General features: G+C 37.8%; 1 protein-coding gene across 2 annotated transcripts in view; it reads right to left on the bottom strand.

Annotated features, from left to right (window-relative positions):
- ST6GAL2 (ST6 beta-galactoside alpha-2,6-sialyltransferase 2) overlaps positions 1 to 18,734 on the bottom strand; it is a 262,639-nt gene that overhangs the window by 93,379 nt on the left and 150,526 nt on the right. The window lies entirely within an intron of this gene.

The raw sequence follows: 18,734 nt of genomic DNA on the forward strand, positions 1-18,734 counted from the left end.
CTTCTCTAGCTAAACAAGACAGTGACTAACACTTCTTTAGACTTACTCTACAATAATCCACCATGTGGATTGGTGGAACAACCGTCCAGATATAGGAGGAACAGTGCCATTCCGCCAGTCAGGACTTTTGTCTGGACAGTTGGTTAGTTGAGAGATATGTCCTGCTCGCAGTTGCTCTGCACAGTGGAGCAGTGGTGAGTGGATGTCATGCGCATCTAACACACATCTGCACAGCAAAATAGGGGAGTGTGTAGGTGAGTGTGGCATGTCCCCCGTGACCCTGCCACACACCCTTTTTAGAGGGGTGTGGCCATGCCCCATGCCAAAAATCTAGAATATTGTGAGTATGCACTGGGGCTGTGCCAGCGATGATGTCACAATGGCTAGAATGTCTGCAGGCTCAGTATTTTAAATTGCACGTTTCCTAAGGACTCTTGTCTAAAGGTGTGGGAGGTGTTTCAATTGTGTGTAATTGAGTAGGGAGGTAATAAATTAAATTTTTTACCAGAACAGTAGTTGAATGTCAGGTTAACACTGAACAATTTTTATGAAAATGTAAACTTTGTGGCTTGGTGGTCTTTTAAGCGTAGTATAGTGGCACAGTGGTTAGCATTAACTGACTCACAGTTCTGGGGTCATGGGATTGATCCCAACCAGGGCCTTATCTGCATGGAGTTTGCATGTTCGCGCAGTGTTTGCGTGGGTTTCCTCTGGGTGCTCAGGTTTCCTCCCACAGTGCAAAAACATACTGGTAGGTTAAATGGCTCCTGACAAAAATGGACCCAAGCAGGTGTGTTTGAGAGGAAACTTACACTAAGTTCCAATGGGGCAGGGACTGATGTGAATGATTACATATTCTCTGTACAGTGCAGAATAATTTGATAGGCACTATATAAACAATAATAATAATAATTTCAGTTTACCACAAGGATTATATATAAGTTAGGCCAAACAATCACAGAAACAGTGTTCATGCATTATTGTAGTTTTTTATTTAAATAATATAATTAATGAGACTATTTCAGAAAGTTCCATTTCCATAAAATACATTGGTAAGCTGGGTAAAGACCTATGCATCTGTCATAACCATCCGCTGAAAAGATTGTGACTCTGTACACAGTGTTAGAGTGGAATTGTATGATTATTGATTTAATATCTATCATGTGCTAAGCTTTAGATGCTAATATGTTATGCTATGACTTTAAGAGAAATTAAGCAGATATTATTTTCAGTTTAAAAAGACAAATTATTCAAGGTTGGCCACGCAGCGCCATGTTCCCATCAACGAAAACATTCCAAGAACATGTAGCAACGTTCTTGATAAGATAAAACCCAAGGACTCAAAGATGGGGGCAGCACAAGGATATTGGCAAAAAGCCTGGAAAGAGATAACACACAAAGAAGAAAGAGTTGTTTGATCTTTGATGTAAAACTGAAATATATATATTGTTAATTGATTTTCTGTCATTATTTTACTGTCTTATAATTGGTTGTTCAGAATCTATACCCCTAGACTTACATGTATAAAAATAAGCGCTGAAGTGGTCTCAAATTGGAACAGAATAAAGCTGCTCAGCATTATATCATACAGGTGTTGAGTATTTTCTGTTCACCAGTCGACTGAAAACAAAGAAAGATCTGACTGACATTGAAGGTGCTTGATAGAAGTATCGGTGAACCCCGATACCCCAACAACAGTCTACAGATCTGCCTACATTGCTGGACATGAGTGTGTACACACTTCCACATTTGCCTGACATCGTTCCATTGTTGATCGTGAATTTTAGGAAGTTTAGAAAACCAAATCAAACGGTGCAATGTGTTTTGTATGATAAAACATGACGGTGGGAGCTTACCGACTTTTGCAATATCTGACCGAATGGTCACTAATCGTGTGATCTGCACTATAACTGCATAGGTGTGTACCAGTTTTACACTATTCTGGAGCTGGAAGAATTTATTCAAATTAATTAACTAGCAATAAAAAAGAGGTAAGCGCTCATCTAATATGCAGCCCCTATAGTACAAACGGCAATATATAAAACAGAAAGGGCGCAATGAACATGAAAAAAACGTATACGTTTTTTTCATGTTCATTGCGCCCTTTCTGTTTTATAAATTAACTAGCAATATTGACAACTCCTATCACGCTTACAATTATACTAAAAAGGGTATACCTGTTCTTGAATAATTTGTTGCATGAGCATCTGTTAATATGGCAGAATTTGCAGGTGAAACAAATAGGGTTGGTGCTACATATTATACAATCAATGTTGACACATCCAGACTAACAACATTTATTTGCCATGACATTGTCTCAGACACTACAACATGGCAGGACTGCACCAACCAGTTTGAGTGACCTATAAAACAAGACCCCTATTAGGGCCTGTTAAATGTGTGTACCTGCCAAACGAATTATTGTCCAACATTCAGACAAAGCTGCAGCATGATGCAGTATTATGATAAACAAGCAGGCACACATGAAGCAGGTTCTGTAGGGGATGTTTGATGTCATCCAACCTGTGAGATGTGATAGGGCCATTTTGTAATATCAGATGTGATCTTATGGCGTATAACGATTGTAGAGTCACACTAAGCGGCAAAAGCTCATGTCAGATGTATTTTATTCAGAGGAAAACAAAGGAAATAAAAACTAAAAATGCCACAATTTTAAGTTATTAATAATTAAAAATGTTAAAAACTACAACACATTACTCCTGGTTGCTGTATTCTAAAATGTTTGCAGTTTTGCTGTCTGAATATCTTTGATCTGACAAATACAGTGTTTTCTAGCCCCATGTTCTCCTCTAAATACCTATTATGACATTTTGTGGTTTAAATGTTTAATTAGCTGATGGGATAACTAACACAAACATAAACATAGTTTCTAGACAAAATAATGAACGCAGCATCAAAGTGTCCTTGTTCTGCATTAGTTCCAAATCTCACACATCGGCAATCAAACCATCAACCCCATCTCTAACAATGAACTGCAATACAGCGCTCCATAAGACAAGATTAATGAGAGCTGGATTGTATAGATTCTAGTCCCATGGTTCATTGATTTTTAAATCTATGTCTGTGTGTCCCCCTTCACTCAGACAGCCTTTCAGCCAGGGCTCCAGTAGAATTATTGAGTGTCAAATGTGAAATTCTAAGGGTACAAAGAGAGAAATACTTGACATACAATCCCTCCTGACTTTTTAGGTCTCAAAGTATGAAGCAAAGATTGATGTTCAGGGTTGAGGCAATATTAAAGCAGATGATTGCCTATTATTCAGTGACGATAATTAAAAAGGGATATTTTTATTAAAAAAAAAAATGTGTTTTAATGTTTTAAGTTAACACAGTTGTCCTGCAACAAATGCTACAAAAACAAAATGCTTTTCTCTGTTCTATTGATTGTGAATACTCACTATGCATCCCAAGAGCCTTGCACAGTATCTCAATTGATGATATCTTACTTCACTTAGGGGCACATTTATCAATGTTCACATAAAGTGAAAAATAGTTTTCAATCCTTATCGCAATGATAAGGATTGAACTATTTCTCAAATTTATGTACAACCCAGCACAGAAACAGCAGTTCGGATAAACTGCGGTTTCTGTGATAAAAAAAATCATACTTACTCCGCCTCTTCGGAATGCGCTGTCTCCGGATCTCCTCCTCCTCCTCTTCACTTCTTTTCTTACAGCAATTGCGCATGTGCAGTTTGAAGAACTGCACATGTGCACAAACATCTCCGCTCAGTCTCTGCAACTACAGAGCGGTGAGTGACAGGGAGGGATCATGTGATCCCTCCACACATGCGTTGTCCAGCTCTGCTCTTCGGAGGAGAGCTGACAGGACTGAAATTTTTCATTTATTATAATGTACGCCAGCTGAATTTATCATGACAAGTTTCCGAAAAAAACTATTTTTCGGAACTTGTTAGATTGCGAGAGGGAGCAGTCACCATACTATTGAATGGTGACTGCTCCCATAAATGAAGCAGAATGCAAAGCAGCAGATATCCACGATATCGGCTGCGATGCACCCTTCTTAAATATGCGGGACACACAGAGGGACCTTAATTTCATGGTAAGTGCACGATAGTGCATTATCATTATTTGTTAAATATGCCCCTTAGTCAGTTAGCCTTGCTCACACTAAATGGCCGTTCATCCCTAAGATGAGGTTCTCACCTCTCCCTCTGGCCCAGCACATGCCTCAGTGAATGACAGCGTGAGAGAAGTAGACACAGGAAGGTATTTTTCCTCTCCTGCCCCAATTGTCTCTCCTCATGGGGTCTCTTTATCATTGAATGGTAACCCATACTTGCCAACTTTATGTAGCTGGCATCCGGGAGATCCTGGGGAGGGGGTTTGGTTGGAGGGCAGAAGGGGACGGGGCTGGGCAGTTAGTAATATTTTATAAACTTGTCATTTTGTCGCTCGGGGGGGGGGGGGCAAAATGACGCGATTCCCCTTGAACCGAGTCATTTTGGCACCCGATGGGCAGGATGCAGGAGACTTGTCTACTCTCCTGGGAGTCATACCCGGAATTCGGGAGTCTCTCGGACATTCCAGGAAAGTGGGTAAGTATGTTGTAACCACTTTAGGACTTCTCACAATAACTTGAAGGCTACTAAAGTAAGAATGCTGCAGTAAATGAATCTCGTCAATCCTCATATCACTATCTACATTTGAGGATGGCGATAGTGGAAGATACAAGAGCAAAATTATATAAAAGTCTATTTTTTATTTATTTTTTTAAATACATTTTATTGAGTTTTTTCAATGAGCGAGATACAGAAAAAGAAAAGGGACAAAATCCCAGGCTTCCAAGTACATACATCAGTTACATTACAGATAAGTTGAAATCAGCAGTATAATCGTATTACACAAATATACAGAGAACAATCCTGGGAGAAGTCCGTTTAGAACTAAACTAATTGTGTGGCAAAAGCAGTGCCGGATAGAGCAAGGGGAAGGATCAGGAGACAAGAGGAAAGGAAAAAGGGGGGCGGGGATTTTATTACTTGTTTGTTTTAATTGAAGGTAGAACTGGAAGCCCTGCATTGAGCGGTCAGTAACAAGAGCAGTATGAGGATAGAGGGGTGAATGCAGTGTACAAGATCTACCTCAGGTGGCAGAAGAGGTTGCTAGGCCATAGACAAAACTGTCAGGTTTCCAACAGTTGGTGAAACAAACTAGAGTTTAAGAAAGAAAAATCACAAAAAATGCAAGACTGTTGGCAGGTATGCAACCATAGGGACACTAATTCCAATAATAGAACAGTAAAATCATACAAGATAAACAATATATAATTATATCATTGTAAAATCTACAAATAAGGAGGTTTAGTTCAACAGCATGTATGAAACACATCGCAAAACGCTTTGCATATTAAGTAATAGTGAGCCTTGATGTGCAGAGATGGAAAAATAATTAGGAAGCGCAGTGTGCACAAATGTAACTGGTACAAAGTTTTACCTCCTACCATTAATACCAACACTTTCAAATAAATAAAATGTTCTGTTATTTGTAAAATACTGCTCAGTTTAGCCTTATTTATGGTTTAAATAAATCGTAAGAGTGAGGGAACATCAGGTCTGTTTGTATTATGTATGTCATATTTGTGTGTGCGCAGCTTTTTTATTACATTGCTTGTAGTGTCTGGTGGAGATTAGATCTCAGCCTATTGTTATAATGGGACCCGTTAGGAGATTTGCAGATGCTCTCTGAATAATGTAATACACTTCACACACAAAAGTCTCCATGAACTGCGTACTGTTTAAAATTAAAATAAATTAAAAATGAGCTGCGAGTCCCCTGTTCTCCGAGCTGCCATTTCTTGTGGCGTTTTCATTTTATATTAAACAGTGCACTATGCATGAGGACTTCTTATCTCAGTATAACACGAGATCCATTTTCCGCAAGCTCTAAGCTAATGCAGAATTTAAGTCCTTTTACATGATGGGTTTGGTCATGCATGGGAAGGAACCCCTCTGAAAATGCTCAGTACTTAAGTTTTTTAGGCGGTTTTGAAACCGCCGAGCGGTGCAAAATTTATTTATAAACTTATGGGGCAAAATTATTTTAGTGAAATGAAGGAGGCAATATTATTTTATAATAAAATTAAGGGGGCAATATTATTTTATAATGAAATGAAGGGGGCAACATCTAATGTGGGCAATAATTAATTATTACAGTAGTAACAGTTGATTTCAGAATGGGGGGCAACATTTATACTGCACACTTGTGTGCCACTGTTTGATACATCTCACCCTCTGTATTCTTTTCACTGCTATCGGAGTGGCAATTTGTAAAGTCTTGCTTTTGAAAAGGAAGATTTTCCAGTGGTTTTCTATCACTTTGCCCTTTCATACAGCTGCGGTTTTAAAAAAAAATAAAAAAAAGTTAAAATCGGCTCTAAGCCAACATATTGTAGTGGACTTCCAATTTATGGGAGTTACACACACACACACACACATTCTTTAGAATTATTAAATATATAATTTTTGTTTCAATCCATGTCCTCCAATTAATAATGACACTAAGGCGAAAATTTAATTGGCCGTGTTACCATAAAAATGAATGCGGCCTGCACAGTGTCGAAGTCAGCAAATTGAATAAAGTAATTTCAATTAAAATCGAGCAAACTTGGTTGTCTTTGTCTGAAAAGATGCGTATGGCACGCTACGGCGTGGAAGGGCGTACGCAGCCGCAACACGTGGCAACAACAGTATTTACGCTTTTACATACATTCGCACCAACACACACATTTGTAAAATAGTACACATTAATGGTAGTTGCAACACATAGTTATTTATGTCGAAATATAGTAGTGTTTATGTGTAATATTATAAGTTATATGCATATTAGTGATACATATGGTTCAGGTTAAAAGAAATGTGTCATGTCTAATATCATATTAATCCCCTTTACATCAGCAGCTGTTCGGTGCATTCGGCGAAGAGATCGCACATTGCATACTCTAGTTATTGATGTTGGGGAATAAACCTTTAATATGATATTAACTGTCAAATGCAAATGGACTAATTGTAATTGGAGTGTGGCGGGAAGAACAGAGCAGTTTGGCGGGAAGAACAAAGCTCATCCCCTGGAGACCCCCACCTTTGGATTCCTTAGATTGAATCAGCCTATGATGTGTAACCCCCTGGACCCTGCTGATGCCTGGACCAATAGAAGCAAGCTATACCATCTGCATTGTTTCACTGTATCTCTGTTTGCATATAAGCATTAGCTCTCATGTAGTGTTCAGTCACCTTGACAACAGACTTCAGACCTGAATGACTGTACACTGGATCCAGAGCGCCTGCGATAAGTAACGGCTGTACTTATTATTATTTCGCTTGAACATATTCTGCTACTTTTTGAGAATAAATATTTGTGCGTTGGAAACACAAATCGAGATTCGACAATCGTTTTTGGATAGCGACAAAACGCACATAACAGCAGTATTACCAATATTATGTTAACAGTGCGCATAATTACCATTAATATGGTAATTTCAACGCCGGCTTTTTTCTTGCGGCTCAGAGTCGCGAGCAGAAATCTGTGTTAAAATTACCATATCAATGGTAATACACTTAGCGCAGCGTTATTCTGGGGGGAACTGAATTCGATTCTTATTAACATTCATTTATTAGTTTTTTCTGCTGACTTTAAGGATAACTCTACCCAAAACTGAAAAAGTAGTTTGAGTTCAATGTGATGACAATGAAAAAAAGTTTTACTTATTTTCCATGTTTCCTATCAACAGCTGGTTGGATGAACTACCCATATGCATGGCCAATTGTAACATAGATATGGCTGCTCTGCAATATCGCCTTCCAGCTAGATCTTTCTGTAAATGGGCATCTTTATCTTTATTTAATTTAAAGCCCAGTGAGGGGCAACATGAAGTAAATGGAGAGCTGCAGAAGATGCCCTCCAGCCTTCAAAGAAGAAAGATGGGAGTGCCCAGTGCCCAGGTATGCCATGTGAGCTCCATGCACTGTGCTGAGGAGGTCACATGATGTGGAAGTCAGCTGCTCTGTTCTAATAAGATTGTTGCCCACCGCTGTCTAAGTCACTCTACAGTATTATAAGCTAATGCCAGAGAGCTGTAACATTGTTGCAACAATGTAAAAAGGGCCTGGCTCCCTAACAAGTTCTACTGTGGTGAGTTATGGTGTAGTTAAATTCATAGTAAATTATTGAAATACAGTACAGTTATTCACTAAAAAATGCTATTAAATACGTATATGGTAAATTACATTCATAGGTTTAAAAATTACAAAGGAAACGTAGAGTACAATGTTTCTTTCTACAATTGTAATTTCCCATTTCAATGGATAGTTAGATGCACACACATTGGTTTAGTGGTAATATATTAAAACTTTAGACTGAACTGCATGTTTTAGTCATCAACATGATGTCTAATCTCTTTCATTGCATTATCTACATTAATTGCTGGTGACCTTTATCGTTAGTGCCAAATTTAAATTATCCATTACACAAGACACTGTCTTGATTGTAAGTAACCTAAAGTAAGATTAAAGGTTCATTCCCAGTGAAATGTTAAAAATGTAATTGAGCTGCTCATTTTCCTTGTCAGGGATCACACAGGAACTTTAGGATTCAAACAGTCAATCCGATTGGACTCTACCAGTAATGGAGTCTAGCAAAGGGTGGGTTTTCATCAGGGACATTCACAATGAGGTATGGGTATAGCTGCTACCCTTAGTTTGACTCTGTGTCTCCATTACATGTACAGCAAAATCCGTCTGCTGTTTGAATCTGAAGTTCCAGAGTGACCTCTGACAGCTCTGACAGTATAAACTGGCATTGTTGAAATAACCAGGAACACACTGATGTTAACGGAATACTCAGGAACACACTGGAGTCGTTGGAAAACCAAGGAACACACACTGAAGCAGATTACTAGAAAGTAATGGAGCAGAATTCTCAGAAACACACTGGAGGAACCGGGAGCCAACTTATCAGGACAAGAGACCTTAAACCAGCCCTATCTTGCAGTCTGAGTTGGTTTAAATAATAAGAGATAAAAGGGTAAAGAATAATGAAAGGAGAGATATAGGATGAGCACGTGTGTGTGCACATGTTCGAGGATCCAAGACAGAAAATGCAAACAGTTTTTGTCCAGAGTTGCTATTATCCAGCAACGACTAGAGTTGGTGCTGTTAACACAGCCTGTGGGGGCGTGACTGTGCGAAGCATTGGGATCAGCAATCATTAGGAAGCTGCAAGCAGAGTGCTTGCAGATTCCTATGGTCTGTAGGGGTGGCATGGCAGACATATTCAGCTGACTGACACTTTTAACTAACCAAATTAGCCAGGTCACGTTTCACAGAAATGGAGGAGCCCCAGAAAGAAAGTGTTTCCCATGAAATAAAGTATTTGATAAGGGGAAGGATAAGCTTTTCTGTTTACCTGGAAGTGCTTCTTTAAGACCTATAATGCAAAATATTTGAAACAACTACAAAAGACCATCAACCTATACACTATATTGTATAGGTTAGTGTATATTCCAACACTAGCCAATTTATTTAGGCCACTCAATGTAATGTCTCTTTATTGAAGTACAAAGTGGTGGTGGGGTTTGATAATACGCCTGCGATAATACGAATGCTCATTTCAAACATTTATTAAGCCTCAAAAATATCTACATCGTATGTGATTTTTAAGTTCCCCCTTTTAAGTTCCACTGTTACACATCTCTGCTAAACCACACTTAAGTCAAAGTATCAGATACTATTCGTAGATTTCTGAAGTTCCAAAATATTAACACCTAACCATTACTCTTTGAAAAAATAACTAAACACTTCAAATAATGCTTAAACCAATATTTTCAATGGTGAAACACATTTACTGTACAAGGGGTCAAAAGGTCCTCTAGAGGTAACTAAACAAGCACTTCTGGAAGTGCAATTCTACTGTCAGTATAATAATACAATTGTACAGGACTGCTACAGCAATAGACTGTTCCCCTCTGCAATTGATAAATACAGTTCCTTCAGAGTTTTAGTCCAACTTCATCATTCGATCAGCACCCAGGCCGGTCATTGCAACCAACATACCAAAAACATACTTAGTGTGTTGATGTGTGGTAAAGGCTATAGACTATGAGCTATTTGGGGCAGGAACTAATGTGTATGATTAAATATTCTCAGCAAAGCGCTATGTAAAAATGATGGTTCTATATAAACAATAATAATGTTAATACCCTTGCGCTTTAAGAGAAAGGGAATGTCTTTGGAAAAACTATGCTGCCCCCTAGATAAAATACAGAAAGCCAGTGGAAATTGAATTACGTGAGCAATGTGCTACCAGCTTCTAACTGGCTGAACAGTGGCAAATCCTTCCCATTGCATGAGGGATGTGGGATGCAGGGCCTCTGGGGCAGTATTGTGAGTACAACAGATTGGGCAGAGAAGCATGTGACAGAAGAAATATATACCGCACTAGGTGGATCCACATCTAGAAGATTGGTTTTATCCTTTATCAAGGAGTTTTATATCACCATTATCATATCAATCAACCTAGGAGTGGTGCACCCACACATAGTCATCAGTAAACATAAAGGGAAAAGAAAAATAAAGTGTATATGGGGCACTCCAGAAACAAATTTAATAAACAATATATCAAACTTTATTGGAAGGCATTAAAATAATACTTTATTTTGTCATTTATGAACAAAATTAGTGAAATATTCACGCTTACATTAGTTCTCTCCTTGACAAAGCCATTATTAGCAAAACGCCCGCCGGCTATACACGCGCCGCCGGCTCTCTATATCAACAATATGCATTCATGAATATAGGGTGTATAAATGAAGGAAGCAGTCAGGGGGAGAAATAGAATTCTATTTAAAAAGTGAGATTTCCGTGTATAAGTTCTATATAGAAGTTCTCTTAATAGAAGTGAAGGGGAACAGGTTTAGCATATGAAAGTCCATTGCACGGAACAAATCAGGAGAGAACTAATTTAAGAGTGAACTCTCCTAACAGACTGTGCCTATTTATAATAGATTGCATTCATCTATAATGGTAAGGGTGCATCTATCAGAGCTATTGTATAACAATATACCTGTAAAAGTGTGATAAGAGGGTCAATATCATTGATTCAAATACCCTATTCACTTTATCTTACTTGGTCTAAACGTATATTTTTATATTCTTTGCAAATCTTATTACATTCAAGGTTGGGACAGAGTTTTCTATCTTAAAAGTGGAGATAACATATTGCCCGTAAAATTGAGGCAATAGAAATAATTGGTAAATAAGTTATACGTGCTTAATTACACCAATAGAAAAATATACATTATAGGGCCGTGTGGCATGTTCTAGCAGTGCACGTCTGCTAGTTTTATCAGTCTCTTTCTCTGGATTTCATTTCCATATTCATGTTATAATATTTTGCTAATTTTGTTCATAAATGACACAATAAAATATTTTAATGCATACCAATGAAGTTTGATATATGTTTTATTAAATTGGTTTCTGGAGTGCCCCATATACACATTCTTTTTCTTTTCCCTTTATGTTTAAGCAGGTGACAGAGTCAGCGGTGACAGTGTAGTGAGTAGCGAAGCCCATCTTACTGGGCATTATACTACCTGGTAACTTATTACTGTTAACGCTGACATATATTTGGACATTATTACAGCTGTCATTACAGGGCACTACTATAACTACTGATTATTTACTGGGCACTATTACTACGATTACTGCAGACACATTGGGCACTTGTATTACTGGGGACTTATTATTGGGAATTATTGTTACTGCTGCCATATTACTGAATACCCATATTTCTGTTGGTTTATTAATGGGCACTACTGTTGACATATTACTGATGTGTTACTGATGACATAATGCTGGACACAATTACTACTGCACGGATTTAATTAGTAATATTGGTGACTAACATTTTACTAATGGAAGCCACTTCCTCCAACAGTAGTAATATGTTAGCAGTAATGGCCAATAACAAGACGTCAATGTTAATAATGCACTATGACAGCAGCTGTGACTGCCCAATCATTGGACACACACCCAGTAGGTTTGCCTGGGTGCTAAATTTGATAGCGTGCCCCGGGTTTCATGGCAATATAGCAACACCCAGTGGGAAATTTCAGATCACCATTACAAGAACTGTTAGTAAACATACAGGATTTGGAGGAATCAGGGGTGCACATATAAGGCCTCCAAAATCTACCAGGCTGTCCATAGCTGACTGCAGGAGAGAACCTGCTATGCTAAGGGATGTAGCAGAGTAACTATACTGTAGGGAGAATGTAGTACACTCTGGTATTGTTAGAGGCAAGGTTAGTAGTGTACAAATGCTGTTTGTTTACAGCCCTAACACAGTGAAAATGCAACAACATGGGTTTCTGAAGCACACAATCTTGAAATCAACCCTCCCTCACACAAGCTACAAAAAAATTTAAAGCAAAGCATTTTAAAATTACTGGCACCCTTTTGCTTCAAACTCATGACAACCAGATCATCATGACAGCTTCCTGAGATTGCAAGCTGACACTCCTAACTCTACTGGAAGCAATCCTGTCAACATGCCTCCTGGAAACTAGCTGATTTTTTTGTGTTTCTGTTTCACTGTAAACATCAATAATTGGAGAACATCTAACTTCATAGCTGCCAACATTTAAAATTATTTCCAGGGAAACTCTACTGCTGAGTCGTTGCAGCTAAGCCTGTCATGCGCTATTCTAGAATGCGTACTGAACTTGGATAGAATGTCATTTTTTACATTTTAAATGTTGTTTTTCAAATAAATATTTACTTACAAAAACTGAGGAATTAAGAATAGATATCTGGAACTGAATCCATTATGCAATATAAGAGAAATAGTACTGTGCAGTTGATCACAATTGAATAACATGGTAATTTCCAGGGATACATATTCAAAACCTGGGAATGTCCCTGAAAATTAGGCCTAGCTGGCAACTATGTAATCCTTATAAGGAAATGTCTTTTTATATATGCATAAAAGGTATTATTTTAATGGGGAAAAAATGATGCATTTGCAATATAATATATAGGTTGACGAGAACACTTGGGAATTCTTTCATTACAGATAACTGTTATGTGTGTATACTGAAAGTTGAATGATGAAAGACAAGCAACAGCTGCAAAGTCAAGGGAAGGCCATGAGTGATGATGAAAAGATCCAATACACTTAGAATGCTACTGCCTTGCAACAACAGCTGGCAAGATGACACAATGGGAATTTCAGTTGTCACACCAGCTCTAACACTGTTCTTTACACAGAAATGAGTAATACTACTGATAGTGGCATAGATACTCGTGGATCCTGGAAGAAAATTGTAATGGCCTCTCTTAAACACTTGTTTTTTTTCACAGACCAGTATGCAGTCAAACAGGCAGTTATGAGTTTCAGCCATGTCAATTGCACACTAAGTTGTACTTCCCTCATTGGGATCAATGTGGCCTGTTCACAAATATTGGAGCTTTGCATCAGTGCGAATAATGGGCCTGTACCCTTCTTTCCTGTGCACATGCACACTTTATTAGATCTCAGGCTGTAATTCTGGGGCCTGCTATAATCAAGCTGAGCATAATGTAATCGCTGAGCCCAATATGGTAAAAAGTACAGAAGGCAGAATCTGGCCAGGTTGCTAGTATACAAACCTGAGCACAATTTGGTATGTAGTATTCAAAGTTGAATCCGGTAAGAAAAGTTAGCAGAGGTGCGCAAAGGCATAAGTAGAAGCTCATGGCACATAGCACCCTGTGAGCGCTTTACAAGATCACACTTTGATTCCTAGCATTTGTTCTGGGGAATAGTATATCAATCTGAGCTCAATCTATCGCCTAGTGGGCCAAAATGTGCTGAATGTGGCGACCAGTATGCAACCTGAACCCAATCTGATGGCTAGTGTGCAATGCAAAGACCAACCTGGCGGCTATTGTTTTAAGCTGAACTCAATCTGGTGACCAGTATAAAAAGCACACTCCAATTTAGATGCTTTACTCACCTGTCTGACCGATTTCTTGTTTGTATACAAAGATGAGCTTAATCTTGTGGCCAGTATACAACCTGAGCCTAATGTGATGGCCAATGTGCATTACAGAGCCCTACATGTAGGCTAGTGTGCAAAGCTGAACCCAGTCTGAGGACCAGTATAAAAAGCACAAAATTTCGAGACTATGCTGCCTAGCTGAAAACCATCACTCATCCCAGGATACTAATATTAAATCCAGCCAGCACAGTTTGTGGCTTACAGAGTTGTTTTCATTGCAAGTGATGAAATCCAATTGGAAGCAGGAGTTCAGGGCAACGGAGGAAACATAGTTCTAATAGCTAACTTTGGATGATACAAGCTGTGCTTCCCAGCCAAAAGCTGTTTACTCTACAGTAGCTGCGATAAGACCCATGTATATCCTGAAGGCACATTAACACCGTCATGGTAACAACTGTTGCAATTGTGGTAGCTCTGCCTTACAAGAGGTATAAAAACAAGAAACAAAGAAAGGCCAAAGATAACATGGATGGGGCAAACTGTGGAGGGACACACAATGGTGTGAGGACATTCATGCAACGAAAATAAGTTTCCCAATGTATTCTGACCCATCCTATAAGCTGTGCTATTATGCATTTGACCAAGAGTCGTTCAGTAAGCAGGGAACCTCTCTTAACAGAATATGTCTAAAATCAATTGTTTTGCTAGAATGCACACATATATGTACAGACTCGACACCTGCTATTACAATTCACATTTTATAACATGCCAGTGCTATCAGATAGAACTGATCTTCAATTTACTGTGTGCCACTAATAAATTCAAATTTATTAGAACACCTACAGGTACTTATGAATTGCTTATTGCTCTATGTAATAGAACTACATCCTTCTTGCTAGTTTAGAACATAATGCTGCTAAAGTCTCTTCCCTGTAAACAGGGGGTGCAGACCATTCAGCATAATCATGGCAAACTCCAGCCCTTTTTCAAAATTCACGAGGAGCTGTAACCTGGAAAATTGATCAAGCAGTATGGAAGCTGGAGTTAAAAGCCTACTTATTTATTTACCTTGTGATCATGTGTTTCTATCTCAATCGGCAAAGTATGAAGAAGACAAATTGTTCTGCACAGACCAAGCTGACATTTCTGTAGTTAGAAAAGAGTGTTGGCCCCTCCAATGTTAAATGTTAAAGTTTTTGATACTTTAAAGGGTTATCTGTGGATGAGAAAACTGGTCTAACACAAGTGTACTTGCAAAGCTAAAGGGACCACAAATACAAAACTACATATATTAATACAATGGTCCTGAAATGCTTTATAATCAGTAATTGTATTTCATCAGTGTACTAATCTTTTGTATTAGTCAATGAAAAGCAGCTCAGAGCTGCATTACAATGAACATAATGTAAAATGTCCCCAATCGAACTTGATTGTGTCTGATCTAGATTATAAGATTGTGACTGCTGGGCCCTCTCTACTCAACGTACTCATCCCTCATAACTGGTTATTTCCCATCACCAAGTAATATGTAAGCACTATAGAACAAAAGATGATGCTAATATTTAATGGGTCAACACTTGAAAATCGCTGCAGACAGAAAATCTCTGCATGTGAAAGGATAGTCTATTACAGGAAGGATACCTAGATTCACAAAAAGTCTATATAATGCATGATACAAACAAAGTAAAATAAAACAAAATCATGTAATATCTTTCAGTTAAGTAAACAACATTCACAAATAAATCTTCAATTAGCTAGAGGGTTTTATAGCCAATTGCTTTTACCAATGGTACATTAAACACATCTTAACTTATCAAGTGCTTGAATTAAATCCACTATACAAACTGCCCAGGAAATAAGCCAACCAAGAATTCCCAAGTTGTCACAATCTATATCAGGAGCAATTTAAAGCAGTGTGAACTACATTCTCCTAATGGCTTCAGAAATTCTCTCACACCAACCACCTTCACCACTTCTCTAATCCTATTAAGTCCAGAAATGGGTCATGAACTTCACAAGGTTTCCTTTGCAAAATGACCATGCTTGCTGTGTGCATCCCAACTGGTAATTAAACATAAGGAAGTGAATACACTAAATAAGTGTTTGCCAACCACAATTAAGAATGCCTGTCAAGACTATCATTTAATAACTACATGGTAATCCAAAACTGATGTTAGTATATCCAATACTGTAAATAATATCTGTATAAATTATGTATTCTGATGTCATAGCTTATAATTGGCGAGTTCTGATGTCATCACTGCAGTGCTCATTTAGAAAAACAAGTATAATATTAGGAAACCCTACAGTAAAATTATTATGTATATCAGAAGTCGCCTTGGTGGATTTGGAGCTGAATAAAACTTACATTATTCCTCCGACACTTATATTATTCTTAGACTTAAGTGTAGGAGGCAAATTATCCCAGATACAAGTCATCAAGCTCCTATGGTAAAGTTTGACTTAAAAATGTATTAACTATTCTACTAATAAGTATGTAGGTGTTTTAAAGAAAAATTAAACACCAAACATAAGTTATTCCTGACCTGAATCACTAAAACAATGATAAGAGTTAGAGACCTTTCCAAAGTACCTTCATTGGGACAATATGAGAATAAGACACTACAAAATGAAAATAGATTTCTGGGTAATGCAATTTACATTGTATCTGTCCGAACCAATGCTCACCCCACTGACTTGAAATATCATCTTGGAATATTCACAAGTATATATGATGAACTATACATTTAATTAAAACACTAAATTATTTAAAACAATGAATGCCAATGGTTAATACAAATCTGTTTTTGTCATCACATACATTGTACTAGAAGTTATTCAATTATGAAAATATGCTGCAACCATATATTTGCTTCTGCTTAAGGCCTCATAGCCACTTTCATCAATCTCATGCATTGCACCAGCGGATTTAATGCTTCTGTTTTTAACATCATTATGATGCATGAATATAGGGCAGATGGAAGCCATTGTTTCCACAGATCCCATACCCACTTGCGATGCTGATTGCGTTTGGGCGTACATGTGTTTTCTAACACTAAACACTTTTCATCACATACAATGGAAGAAATGCTGTAAATGCTAAAACATTAAATAGACCTCAAAGAAAAAAAGCAAGTTGGATTTATGAATGTGGTTTTATTTATATGCATGTTACAATCATCAATTGAAGTTCTGCTTAACACATTAAAAACATGGGGCCTGATTCATTAAGGATCTTAAATGAAGAGGTATCTTATTTCATTCTCCTGGACAAAACCATGTGACAATGCAAGGGGTGTTTTTTCATGTAGCACACAAATATCAACTTTAAATTTCAATGTACAAATAAGCTATCAAGTATTTGTGTGCTACATGAAAAAACAGTCAGTATTTAACTTATGTGCAAAACAGAAAACTAGTTTGCACCCCTTGCATTGTAACATGGTTTTGTCCAGGAGACTGAAATAAGATACCTCTTCATTTAAGATCCTTAATGAATCACGCCCATGGTCTCTGGTGTTAAATACTAAGACAAGCCCCAGGTAATCAGTCATCAAACATACAGCTTTATTATAAAATATACAGTCATTATTCTCAATAAATAACTTATTAGAAGCAGGGATTGTCCACATGAGCGGTTTTCATTCTGCCTAAACTGCTTTCCCCCATATGATAATTGCACTTATACTTAGAACAGGTATTGATCTCTATAAACAATAAGGCCACAGTACACTCCAACATTGTGAGCATAGTTTAGTCAGAATGTACCTTGAAGGCATGAAAGCTGCTTGTATGTACAAGACCCTATACTGTCTTATCTCAGGAAGCAGCAGCACTTTGAAACAGTTTGTCACTAACCTTATTCCTAACCATCACCTGTTCCATTTATCACAGGACAGTATCTTCTTTGACACTTAAAGAGACGTGCTTATTGTGTGGTGAGTTTAAGAGCTTGCTAATGGCCATAACAGCTGACAAGGCAGCACAGTAAATTATAACAGCCAACGGCATCACTGTATTTATTTCTGTAAATGAGGTCTTATATATCTTATTTATTTATAAATAAAATAAATAAAAATATGAAATTTCCCTACCTTCTATGGTCTAAAGAGTCCATGCAAGGTGCAACCAGCAGCAGGACTACCATTTTTTGCGTCACCAAAGGCATATGACAAAATCCAAGAAATAAAAAAAAACAAACAGTAACCTTCACCTCGTCCCTCCCCTATGTAGGTGACTGGCAATAAATGCTACTAACACCATTACAGCATAAATCCACGTGTAAAAGCTTTTAATTTTATTGAGATTAAAGGGTAGAGATGTCAGATTGTGGTGAGCATTCCTTATGTAGGCTAATCACAATTCATTCATACTTTATTTTGGTCTTATTCAACTTCCAGTTTCATTTTATATGGGAAAAAGTATTTGTAACAATAGACCGTTCAAATACACAAAATTGGCACATAATCCTATACAGTCCTGATATCCCGTCAGTCTCATGATTAATGTAAAATATACTGTAAATGAGATTAATCGAGTAGTTAATCAGGACAATTTAAATTAGTTAAAGGGATGTAGGTAGGACATTGAAGTGACATTTTCACTCTTCCCACCATGCAACATTTCCAGTCTAACAGACAATCCCACAAAAACAGGCACTTATGTATTTTCCAGTTCCCAAAACTGGGATGTGGACATGTACCGATGCACCAGGTGG

This window comes from Mixophyes fleayi, chromosome 2 (assembly GCF_038048845.1).
Source record: "Mixophyes fleayi isolate aMixFle1 chromosome 2, aMixFle1.hap1, whole genome shotgun sequence".
NCBI classification, from domain to species: domain Eukaryota; kingdom Metazoa; phylum Chordata; class Amphibia; order Anura; family Limnodynastidae; genus Mixophyes; species Mixophyes fleayi.